Below are 13479 nucleotides of genomic sequence, written 5' to 3' on the forward strand. Positions count from 1 at the left end.
CATCCCCTAAATCAGTCTTCACATAGAAAGAAAACTGTTACCTTAGAGATGTAATTCTAGTGGCCCCTGGATTTTCCCCATGTCCAACAACCAGAAAAATTCTTAGAGCTTGAATCCTTCAGCCTAAAATGTTCATCTCTTTTGAGCTGCAAATATCCTTGAGAAGGTTAATGTTTAAAGTCATGGAATGAATAAAGAGCTTAAGTAGTAGGTGGTCTATGAATTACACACGCATACACACATATATATGTGCAGTTGTATATTATTTGTATAAATATTCATGTATGTACATATGAATACATATATGTATCTGTAAATTTCTATATAAATATGATAAAAACATATATACTATTATTTATACATATAAAAGTGGATTTTATATACATAAAACATGATTTGTATACATAAAAGTATACATGTATACATAAACATGACATTAATATATACTATAATATATAACTACATTTCAATATATTAGTTTCCTTTATAATTCTTTTATCTTTTTATTGTATAATCTTTTATAATATACTTTATTATATGCATTAAAAATATCATGGGGATAAGGGAGGACAGTCATTTATTAAAAACACTATGTGTCAGGCACTTTACAAATACTATCTCATTCAATTCTCACAAAAACTTTGGACTTTAGATGGATTCGTTACTTCCATTTTATAGTTGAAGAGGACAGCAAACTACTAGAAAAGTTATGTCTTTTAGGAGCCCAAAACATCTTACAAACAGTGCAGAGAAACCTGAAATGTGACTGAGAGAGACTTTGTGTCTCCATGTTGACTTTATTTACTTTGATACAGTCATTGTGTATATTATTTCCTTGGCTCTACTTTCCTCAGATTGCATTGCAGAAACATTGGATTCTGACTCCAGATCCAATCCTTTATCCACTGTGGCACTAGTTAGTCCATAAGTTTCACTAGACTAAGGCGTATACAATGTATAATACAATACACAAAATGGGTTGAGAATCCCTTATCCAAGAGTAATATGCAGGAATAGCCATATTACCAAATTAGGGGTATTGGAGATCAACAGAAGGACCCCACCAGCTGGAAGAAAGACATGTATTCCCCTTGTGAGCAGGAATTGCTTCATCATTACTTCTGGTATTGCCAATACTTAAAGGAAAGTTTGCCATTTTATAGGAGTCACTTTATAAATACTTGACTGAGAATAAAGAGGCAATGAACTGAAAACAAATTTCTATCATCAGAAATAACCACCTTGAGCAAGGTAAGGGGATACAATGAAGTCTGATGCATTTCTGGTCCCAAGATTTTGGCTCTTAGATTGGCAAGATCCTCAATTAGCCGGAAACCATTTATACATTTTGAATATTCAACTTGAATCTCTCCTGTATATAGATCAGGGAGGTAGAGAGGCACCAATGGTATAATGACAAGAAGAAGTCCTTCTATAGTTTCCTCACAAGAGCACAATAAACATTTTTTAAGCACCTACTATGTGTCAGGCAAGGTTTTGAGTACTGGGAATACTGGAGTATATTCTCCAAGGAAGTGAGTGAAAACAAGAAAAAAAAAAGTACAAAGATGCTCTTGGAAGCATTATTCATGAAAACAGGGATCATGAACATCTCTGAAAACCAAAAATGTGCCCAGTGATTGGAAAATGAACACATTATATAACATATAAGCATAATGGACTAAAACTGGACAGTAAAATGACAAATGTGAAGAAGTAAGAGAAATATGGGAAGTAGAGCCAAGGAAATAATATACACAATGACTACATCAAAGTAAATAAAGTCAACATGGAGAGACAATATGACTCAGGTAATTATAAAAGCCAATCAATTTTTATTAACATATGCCAAAATTAAAGGTCACAATGCTCTATTACAATAGTCAAGCTATTTTCTCTTTGAAAAACAGCTTATCTAAATGTTAAGGAGGATTTATTGTATCAAAAAGAAAGTCAAAAATTCTTTATCCACTGTGGCACCTAGCTAGTAAATTTATCAAAATGTTAATAAATTTAAAGTAAGAAAAAAGATTGTCAAAAAAAACTTTGTATAAAGAACCATTTGCCAGGAGTTGAGAGAAAAAGGCAGAGACAGAAATAGAGACAAAAACAGACAATAACACAAGAAATACATGGAAGAGTATAGATGTCTTAGATGATAGAAAAACCAGAAGAGATCTTTGAAACTACAGAGTATTTCATTTTTACAGACTTTATAATCATCTAGATTGACATCTTGGTCCTATCACTAATATTTGTGTGATGATAATCACATTATTTGTTTAAATCTCAACTTCTACACAACCTACTTCATAAATATATTGTGTATCAAGTAAAATAATGACTGTGAAAGCCTTATGTAAGTCTCAAAGTTATATAAAATTGAAGTGATTATTATCGTTATTATTAATATCACTGTTACTCATGATATTACAGGGTTTTCAAGACAATTTAAAACTTCATCTCACACCATATATTGACCTAGAGGGTTAAGTGGCAAAACAGCAGGAAAAATGAGAAATTCAGGACAATGGGGGATGTACTATGACAACATAACCATCACTGGGCAGGGCAATAACTTTGCCCTATAAATAGCTAGAGAGAGACCTCCCTGATTCACTGACTCAGTAACATCAGGTTTAGTACCCCTGTAGGTTTGGCTCCCCCTTTCCCCTAAGATAATGAGCCTACTGCTGGTATAATAAGTCAAACAACAAATAAATCATGAGAAAACATGGCACAATGCCCAAGAGGATACATTAAAAAGCAAAGAAAGTGACCTTAAACAAGGAACATCAGGAAGAAGAATTGAAACCAACTTATGAAGTGGAGGGGTAAGTTTGCAAAATGAAGTGAACTGTCTAAGGAATAACTGTCTCCCCTGTTTTCTCTAAATCAAAGCATACTTTGACTAGAGGTATCAGTTTGAAGAATAAAATGAGGTTGGATTAGATGGGGGTTAGATGAACACATTTTTAATATGGAAATTAGAGGGGAAGCCATATTCTGCTTGCCCCCCTCCTCTATATTACAATTATTCTGGTTCAATATGTTGAATAAAGGGGTAAATATGAAAGGATCCGGTTCTTGTAAAGGATACTGTCTTGTAAGAGGTTGCTGTGCTAACTTATATAAATTACAGAGAATTCAGATGTACATCGGTAAAGCATTTTACATGAGGTTCTCCACATTGATTGTATTATGGAAGATATAGATAAATAACTAGATATATAGATAAGTAGATAGTAGGATAAATAAGTAGATAGATAGATAGATAGATAGATAGATAGATAGATAGATAGATCTGATTGAAAGGTATGACCTCACCCATTCTCCTTCCGGGAAGGTCTTTTCCATTTAAGAATTGAGTTTCATGATGGACAAACTCTGCTCCTTATTTCCCTTTTCAGGCTATGTCTGTGTCTGCACCACCTACAATACCGCAGTAGTATAAACGCTTTCATTTATCCACCTATTCTTGGGCCCAGGAATTTTTTGAATGTCACCTTCATTTACCACCATGAACATCACGAAAAAAGAGCTCAACTCCCCAGTCCCCATCATGTTGAAAGATCATCCAATTCAAAGACCAAAGACGACCATCAAGAAATTCAAGTTCCACCAGAAACAAGATAAAAGAAGCCAACCAATAGAAAGGTGACAAAAAAAAAAAGACCCTGGAGCCTGCCTACATTAGAGTTCAGTCAGCTTACTAATAAAGACATAAAAATAATACTCTCTCTGCCTCTTGTTTTACTGATTTCTTCCAATTTAGTAACCTTCCGATAAAAGGAGAATTCCAGATTAAACCTTTTCTCTATAAGATTACTCACAGCCAGAGTAAATGCTTCCACATAAAGGAATTGTCTCATAACTAGAAACCAACATATGTAAAGAATCTCCCAACCCCCTTAAGTCTCTAAAACCTCATGGAGATAGAAAAATTGGCTTCTGAGTTTAGCTTTACTGAGATTAAGAGGCCCATACTTCCCTTTAGTCTGCTTCTGTATCATGGACAGGTCCATGTAAGCATCCACGTCCATTTTGTACAATGGGACCCAAAGTCTGACATGCATTAATTTTATTCAATTCAGTAAACATTTATTAAATGCCTACTATATATACAAGGTACACTTGCCCAGCACTGAGGTAGCAGAGAGAAAAGACAAGTCTTGCCTTTAAGGAGTTACAAATTTAATGGGGAAGACAACAAGCAAACAAATACATACAAAGCAAGCTGTTTAAGGATGGAAATAGAAAATAATTTTTAAAACATCAAATAACTAGTAAAATGACAAAGGATTCTCCTTCTCCTTCCCCCCAATCCCATGACAAAATGGGGAATAAATACCACACTTGCCAATGAGGCAAAAAGAGGAACATAGAATATATATATTGAGTGGCCAGCAGGACTTTTGAACATGTAGTAACTCACACCCTCAAAATCAGTGCTGAAAGACCCACCATTTCAAGTGATATTGATATAATTTGCACATTGCAACTGTGGGGACACACCAGGATTATAAATTATTTCAAAAAATAGCTCAAAATAGTCTTATTTCCCACCCCCTGTTTTACAGATGAGGAAAACTGGGATCCCACTACCTTTTCATTGTATCTCTAATGTTTCCTATCTCACAAACATTGACTATTATGACAACCTTAGGCACTCCAGGTTTTAGAAACAAGCTGAAGGATGACAACTACCTCCCTTAACAAGGGCACGCTGTGACAGCTCTTCCTTTAGTCCAATAGCAAAAGGCATGAGTCAACACACCTAACTACTATTAAGAAGGAGCCAATTTAAAACCAGCCAGAATGCCTCCAAGCTAGATTAATTAAAAGTGTTTTATTCTTTTGACTTGCTTGTGTTTGGTGCTAATTCGAAGTCTGTGGTCCCAGATATTATCTTGAGTTAAGATTTTAAAATTTCTTGTAACTCCTATTAACCCTGATGGTATCCTATGTTCCAAAAAACTCACAGGAGCATTTATGTGGAGGCTAGTGTTGTTTCTTTCCCTATTTCCAAAGATCCCTCTAAGATTAAGGGTAAATTCAGGGAAGGTCAAATCACCAGAAAGAATTCTTCTCTTGATAGACAGTCCTGAGTGTAATTTACGCAAACACACATACACACTCCTATACATATATATGTATATATGCCTATATATTTATACATGTGAGTATATGTATTATAATATCATGTGTGTGAGCAAAACAATATTTGTGTCTTATGTTGGATTTGGCTAGCACAAAATCTCCCTAAAAAAGCAATTCTACCATGGGTCAAATAAGTGATGGGAGGAGATAATGATAGAGGAGAAGCTTTTTACTTTCAAAGGTTATGAGAAATGGTACCCTATAACCCAGCAACTACACTACTACTGAACATATATACCTCAAAATAAAATTCAGAAGGAAAAAAATGCAAACATATAAAAAGTACTTAAAATACTTAAAATAACTATAAAGAACTAGAAAAAATAGTGTCATCAACAGGGGAACATGGCTGACCAAATTATGACATGATATGCAATTATTATACCATAAGAAATGAAGAAAGGGACAGTTTCAGAGAAACTCAAGAATATAAACAGGCAGACTGCAGTGAGCAGAATCACAGGATAATTTCTTTTTTATATAATAATAATGTAAATAAAAATCAACTTTGTAAAAAGGTTTTTTATTTTTCTAAATACATGCAAAGATAGTTTTCAACATTCACCTTTGCAGAATCTTGTGTCCAAATTTTTCTCCCTCCATTCCCTCCCTCCTTACTCCCTCCCCTAGATAACAGCAATCTAATAGGTCAAACATGTGCAATTCTTGAAAATAACTTTTAAAAATTTGAGAATTTGATCGATGTAATTAATTTCATTGTTATTCTGTCGTGTCCCACTCTTTGTGACACTTTTGAGGGTTTTCTTGGCAAAGATAATGAAGTGATTTTTCCATTTCCTTCTCCAACTCATTTTACAGATAAAACAAACAGGATTAAGTGACTTGCCCCATGTCACACAATTAGTAGAGTCTGAGGCTAGATTTGAAGTCAGAAAGATGAGCCTACCCAACGCTAGACCCTGTGCTCTAACTATTGTTCCACATAACACCCCTGCAGTTGACTTCATAAACAAAGTAGACATCACCTTCCTTTCTTAGGAAAGACTATGAAAAGATCTTTAATGAGACATGCATTTTCAGACACAGCAAAGGCTTATGAGATGGAGAAGGAGGAGGAGGAAGATTTTGCTAAGCTACATATTTCCTAAAAGGGGACTACTTTTATTTGAAAGGGGGAGGCGTTCTTGTGAGGAGGAGGGAGGAATAAATAGTGTGTGGTGATAAAAAAGAAAAATGGACCAATAAAACATTTTACTAATATATAGAATAGAGCACATCAACAAAGCATTTATTTAGGTAGTCAAGCTTCTACTAAGCCACTGGGAATATAAAACAAGCCAAAAAAAAAAAAAAAACCTACTTGACTTTAAGGAACTCTTATTCTAATTGGGGAAAAATAGCATGCAAATATACGTACAAATAGATATAGATATATACCTACATATCTATATATTTGTCTATGTATATGTGCATTTTATGTGTATATGTATATATACATGTGTGTGCATATATATAGTGTGTGTATATGTGCATATACATTATGTATATGTGTGTGATCGTGTATCTACAAAATAAATTGGAAGTTATCTCAAAGGGAAGGAAGAAGCTTCAAGAAATAGAAGGTCAGATATTAGCTGAGACTTAAAGAAAGCCAGGGAAGTCAAGTGGGCAGAGGCAAGGAGAGAAAGACATAAAGGGAGAGAGATTCAGATATGAAGAGGAAAAGAGACAGCAGGACACTGAAGATACAGAATCTTGGGATATTGAGTGTCTTGTATCAAGAATAACAAAAAATTTAAAATCAAAATAAAGCCCAGAGTCACTAGGTGGGGAGAGTATGTGGAAGGAAGGAAAAGAGGAAGGGAAGGAAGAATAAAGTAAGGAAAGAAGGAAAGAAAGGAAAGAAGAGGTATAGGTAGATATAAAAAAGACTGGGAAGATAGGAATGAGTCAGCTTTAAAAGCCATAAAGTAGATTTATGTATTTGATCTTAGAAGAAACAAAAAGAGTCCCTGGAATTTATTGAATGGGAGATAGGAGATTGAGAGAAACTGGGTGTGATATGGTCAAGCTTAGATCAACTTGGCAGTTTAATGGAAGAGGAACTTCGAAGGGGTGGAGGGACTTGAAGAAGGGAGATGGAGGGAAAGGAATAAACATCTATGTGGTCCCTATGTACCAAGTGCTGTACACTAAGCGCTTTATGGATGTTATCTCACTTGAGCCTTACAAAAATAAGAGGTGCTGCTATTATTCCCATTTACAGTGGAGATAATTGAGATAAACAGAAGGTAAGCAGCGTAAAGCATGAAGCTCATGGTCTGAAGTTGGATTTGAATTCAAGTCCTCCTAACTTAGGTCTAATAAGTGCTGCCTGACCAACAAGGCCAGATGTGATCCAATAAGGATCAACAACAAGGGGATCTCAGGTAGAGAGAAGGTGATATGTAAAATACCTGGGATGTTTTAACCCTGACAGAGTAGAAAGCAGTGAATCAAATATAACATCTAGCAAAAAAAATAAATAAATAAAAATAAAAAAGGCAATGAATAGATGAGGAGGACAGTATGCTATGTTAAATTTACTACAGTTTTTTTTAATAAGTTGGGCATAATAGAAATCCATTGCTTATGTTATAATTTTATATTAGAATATATTCATATATTTATTCCTATATATGAATATATTCTAATTATCATATTACTTTGCATATATAAGCATATGTTCTTGAAATTCGTGATAAAATTATTTTTTAATTATACTTATGGCAGGTTTTGATGGTTTTAATTTATCACAGAATCATAGAATTTGAGAATCAAAAGTAAACTTCAGGGGTAATCATCTATAACAACCATTATTACATAAAAAAGAATTCTATACCTCACAAATAGCTACCTAATTTCTGTTTAAAGATCTCCAAGTTTGGGGCAACTAGGTGGCTGCTCCATTTAATTTGATTTTGTGATTTTATTTTTAAACATTGAATTTGAGATCCAAGCTATTTTCATTAATTTATGAGGTGATTTTGAAAGAAATCCACTAAAACAGGTGAATTTTCTTGGAAATTTACCAGATAGAATTGATTTCCCATTCATCATAAATAGTATATATTTCTTATTCATCCACTTCTGACAGACTTCTCAGAAAGGCATTGTAGAGTCTAAATTATATCACTTTCACTAGTTTTCTTATAGAGAAATCTATAGCAAGGTCTTAGAAGACATGATATTTTTCATTATTGTTGTCTTTCAGTTTTTCTAACTAGCAGAGAGTTTATGGGTTAAATTTTGATAGAAGGGAGGAGATGATTAATAAACCATGTATTTACTCATGGTTGTCACTGAACTTCTCCAGATGAAGAAATAAGAGTTCTGGAGAATAAACAAAGAAATAACATGTATTTCTGAACATGTGAAAGTGACAGTTGAACTGAGAACTCATGGTAGATAGCAACAGCTGTAAAAGAAAATTTCAGTTGAGTTCAGAGTTTAGTAGTTAATAGAGAAGTTCTAAGAGCTTGAAGGCTTGTCTCTCAGGAAATGATCCCATATTGGTACAGCAGTTAGACTAAGAAAAGGGTGTCTACCACAATTATTGACTAAAAAGAAGGATTGAGAAGAGCTGAAGAGACTTTCTAGTCGAGGATGGAAAGCTAAAAAAGATGAAGGCAGGTAGGTAGTATAATAAATGAGCATCAAGGCTTGGAAGTCAGAAAAACTCTACAATTTAAATCTGGCTTTAGACACATTAGTTAGCTGTATGATCCTGAGAAAGTCATTTAATCCTGTTTGTCTCAGTTCCCTCATTGGTAAAATGAGCTGGAAAAGGAAATGGCAAATCAAACCATCTCTGTTAAGAAAACCTTTGTTGAGTGAAAAGACTCAACAAGTTCTTAATAGCTAAGAATATTTAAGTCAAAACCATTTCTTTATTAAGTGCTTACTTACTAATGTGCCAGATATATTGATACCAAGTGTGGGACAAGGACAGACTGAAATGGTGAATGTCCTCCAGGAACTCACAGTTTAATGGAGGAGGCAATAGGTAATTAAGTAGGTACATCCAAGATAACACTTCATTTTTTAAGAAGTCCTCCAGTAATAAGCTGGTAGAATCTGCTCTTCTCCACATTTCTCTATTACCTTTGACCCAGAAATTCTATTAGTAGGCTTATATCCCAAAGAGTTCAATGATAAGAAGAAAGTCTCATAAACACACCAAAAGAGTTACAGCAGAACTTTTGTTGTAACAAAGAATTGGAAACAAAATGGACGTCCATCAAATGGAGAATAGTCAAACTGTGGTCATAAAACTTTTGATCACAAACTTCAAGAAAACTCACTTTCCTATAAAAACAATAAATTTAATGAGTAAATTTGATGAAAGATATTATAATGATCTGATATATAATGAAGCAAGCAGAGCTGAGAAAACAATTTTCAAAATAACTTATAGCAAAGTAAATGTAAAAAAATACTGTTTAAAAACTCAAAAGTGTTGGAAAACTGCAAAGAACAAGTGTGTTCCTAGGGAAAAGAAATGAGAAATGTGCCTTTACAATCCTTTACAGATGTGGGAGGGGAGGTTCATGAGTTTTACAGTATATTAAATGTATTTTTTTCAAATTCAATGATTAGTTTTGCTGGGGGGGGTATAAATATATATATATATATATACATACACTTTTAAAAATAATATTTGTTATATGAGATAACTCCCTGAGGAAGGAGAAGGAATACTGGGAGAAATTATGGTGATGTAAAAAAATAAAAGGTATCAATAAAAGTTATTTTAAAAAGAAAATAAAATAATGTATTTCCATGGGAAGATTGGGGGATACCTATGGTATATAGCTGAGAAATATTTCATATGCTATTAAATGCACACTGTGCCTATTGATTTTGTTTAAACTGTTTTTTTTTTGTTGTTGTTATAAAGGAGATTGTTCTATGAATATCTGTTCAGGAAAAGTTGAGGTAGTAACATTAGGAAATAACTGTGATGTAAAAATGTAAGATAAGGATAAACCTTTCAAAAAGAAAATAGATTTAATCTCATTTACCAAAAATGTTCAATAATGGGTCTATAATCAAAATGACATGCCTTAGTGAGGCAAGTTTATTAGTAATAGAGCAATCCATATAAATTATTTAATTGTTCTGATATTCAATATTGCCACGGCAGACTTTACTTTAAATGGTACATCTAGCCAAGTCAAATAACATATGTAGCATAGATTATGAGAATAGGAAGGAGCAGACAGACCCTGCTTTGATTCACTGAGAATCAAATCACATTAAAATCAGCAGCATCCTGCAGCAGTCCTATAAACATGTACAAACTACATATGTTTATAATGTGTTTATACATATATTGTGTACATATATGTATAATGTATAAACACACATATATATATACATACACCTTTAAGGAGTTTCCCTTCATGCATATGCCTTTCCATCCACATTCTCCAAATTTGTCCACTATTCTACTATTAATATATGACTATTTATAAGAGTATATCTCAGGTATCAGCTTATCTCAGGTTATCTAGGGCTTATCTTATAATGTTCCATTTTGTTAAAATTTGCTTAGAATTCTTTCCTCTGTTTAAAGACAAATTTTGGTAGGGGGCTTATGACTTTTTAGCCACTGTACTAATAAATATCAATAACTCTGAAGTCCTGTCATTTCCTATCCACACCCTTCCTTACAAAAATCTTGCCACCAAATTGTTTAAGTCCAAATTTCTTACGTAGTACATTCAAGTAAAGCTTCTATCATCTTGCCCCAACCTAACCCTTTCTTTTATCTTCCCATTTTCCACTAGGCTGTAAAGTTTCATTCCAGGCAGGTAAGATCTTGTTCATTATTCATCGTTAGATTAATTTCCCCATAAAACCACTAGCACATAGGAGACTAAGTAATTGTTTTAGTAAAAATTATCTTTATTCTTGACTTAAAAGTAGTGTTTAACGACTATAAGGCAGTTGGGATGTGATATAGTGAGAGTGGCCACCACCTGGACTGATGTTGACTTAGATTCAAAATCCTTTTGCTGATCCGTTCATGGTGTACATGTAGCAGTAGTGGAAATAAGGAGGGGTTGAAGCAGCCAGTTTTTTCAACTCCTTTGACACCACTTTGCTGGATATGTGAGCTTGTATGTCACTTTCATATTCAGTTAAATGGGAATAAGAATAAACTTGTAGCACACCATTTTACTCAAGAGATTCTCTAAGATCAAATGAAATTAAAGACTATGGTTTTGAAAACTCATCATATTATGATGTATGCGTATCATGATTTTTTTTCATATGACATAAAATGTGTGTGAAATATCCTACTATTACTTCTCAGTCAAACTGAGGATGAAAAAGTCATTCTGACTCTGAAAAACCATTTGTCCCACTCCAACCCCTCCAAATAATCCACAACTTGACACACAAAGACAGGGAGGGGAAGGCAAGTTTATTTACAGAAAATGGTGAGGTGGAAAGCAGATGATCATGGTGGTTTCCGGTTGTTTGTAGACACCTGAAGAAAACAACATATGGAGAAGAGCGGATTCTAACAGGTTGCTATTGAAGGACTTCTTAGAGACTCTTAAGTTCATACTGAGGATTCAAAAAGAAAAAAAGAAAATTTAAGAAAATTTGTGATGGACCTGATAATGAATCTGTCCAACTTATGAGCTTCCAAGTCAGCCCAATCAATCATCAGGACATCTCAGAACACTCATTCTTCTCAGAAATGAGACCTACACTTACACCATCACCTACATAATTCTATTCTACATAAGGATTCAAAAATAAGCTTCCCTCTTAAATCAGCTATCACAGTCTGCAATCTAAAACTAGGTGGAGGAAGGATACAAACCTCTCTCCTGTAATCTGATCAAAGCTCACATATTTCAAACGGCCATTTACAAAATTCTTTATATACATCATATCATTTGATCCTATAAATACCTATAAAGGTAAAAGAATATTCTTAATTCTTATTTTATATTGCAATGGAATGACTTTGGAAAAAGTTTTCCTATAATTAGGAAAATTATTCATTTCTAATAAAACATTGAGCAAAGTTTATATTATGAGCCAATAGTTTGGTAGTGGAGAGTTTGTGGAATGGAAAAAGAGGGTTAAATGAAAGGAAAGTAAGCTATCCAATTCCCTTTCCAGGAAGGGGTGAAAGGATATAGAGGTGGAGAGGGTATCATCTTCCAATAAACACTGGATGCTGCCAGATGGGGCCAAATATTGGCAACCAACTAATTTTACCAAACAAAGGTTCAGAACCCTCTCTTTCCTGAGATCCTCTCTTTAGTCAAAAACTGTAGTCAATACCTTGCCTTCCTATTTTTCTTTTCCGATGTCTTTTAACTTTCCCCCCCCAGAGAGATAAATGTTTTTTCTGAGTAGAGTTCTCATTATTAGAGGGATAGCCGAACATGTAGTCTCTGAAACTTGGCATCTTTACTTCATTGTTCTGTGATGAAGTCCTTGTCGAAGGGGAGGCTTCCTCTGCTGCCCCAGTTTTCCTTACCACCCCCTCACAAATTTGTTGGTGTAAAGCAGCCCAATCTGACAGGGCTCTCCCTTTATATATGGCTGGCTGCTATGATTTGGGAGCTCCTTTAGCTTTGTCATAATGACTCCAGGGATATGACAGCTGAGGTAGTAAGAGGGAGCTGTCCTTTGAGAGGGAGGTTATGGAGAGGCAGAAACATGTAGAAATGCTATACAAATTGGAAAAATCACTTCTGAGGACTCTCTGTGGCTAAGGAACTACCTTTCTCAAAAATGAAAACTGATAAGCCATGAGCTCCAGCAGAGTTGAACAGCAAAGTTGTGTTTTCACAGTTCAGTGGGCAAAGCCTTCAGGATGCGTGATTCTTGGGTCCATTATCTTTCCACTGGCTTAAAAGCCAGAGGAGCCACATTCAACTCCAACTTCCATCATTTCCTTTTTATGTGACTTTTTTTTAATCTCTCTGCAGTTTGGGTTGAGGTCCTTTCTAAATCTAGAGGATTTTAGAGACTAGTGATTCCAAAACCTCATTTGACAGAAGAAGCAGCTAAAGTCAGCAGAGAGGAGGGGAAATTATGTAGCCCAGGATGCCTTACAGGAGTAGAAGTGCATTTCATTTTTTTTAACTTCTGGGAAGCAGTTCATAATGAGCATGTAAAGATATTTCACCTGTCTAGAGTTAAGAACTACCTTAATCTAAAGCAACAAAAGTAACTCCCAAGTTCCTTTCAGCCTCATGATTCTGATTCCCTAGATCCATAACTCTGGTTCTAACTTCATGCTAGATCTTTCTTGATCCTCCCTCTTTACCAAGGCTTTGTACT

General features: G+C 34.4%; 2 long non-coding RNA genes across 2 annotated transcripts; one reads left to right on the forward strand and one right to left on the reverse strand.

Annotated features, from left to right (window-relative positions):
• The first annotated feature begins 2521 nt into the window (after nt 1–2521).
• Nucleotides 2522–3733, forward strand: LOC127557759 (uncharacterized). The gene is made up of 2 exons (XR_007952620.1): nt 2522–2834; nt 3411–3733. It is a non-coding gene; the product is annotated as an uncharacterized LOC127557759 (long non-coding RNA).
• Nucleotides 3734–11572: 7839 nt separating this feature from the next.
• LOC127553122 (uncharacterized) lies at nt 11573–13479 on the reverse strand. The gene is made up of 2 exons (XR_007951667.1): nt 12472–13479; nt 11573–11739 (listed from the first exon to the last, which is right to left on the reverse strand). It is a non-coding gene; the product is annotated as an uncharacterized LOC127553122 (long non-coding RNA).

This window comes from Antechinus flavipes, chromosome 3 (assembly GCF_016432865.1).
Source record: "Antechinus flavipes isolate AdamAnt ecotype Samford, QLD, Australia chromosome 3, AdamAnt_v2, whole genome shotgun sequence".
Lineage (NCBI taxonomy): Eukaryota > Metazoa > Chordata > Mammalia > Dasyuromorphia > Dasyuridae > Antechinus > Antechinus flavipes.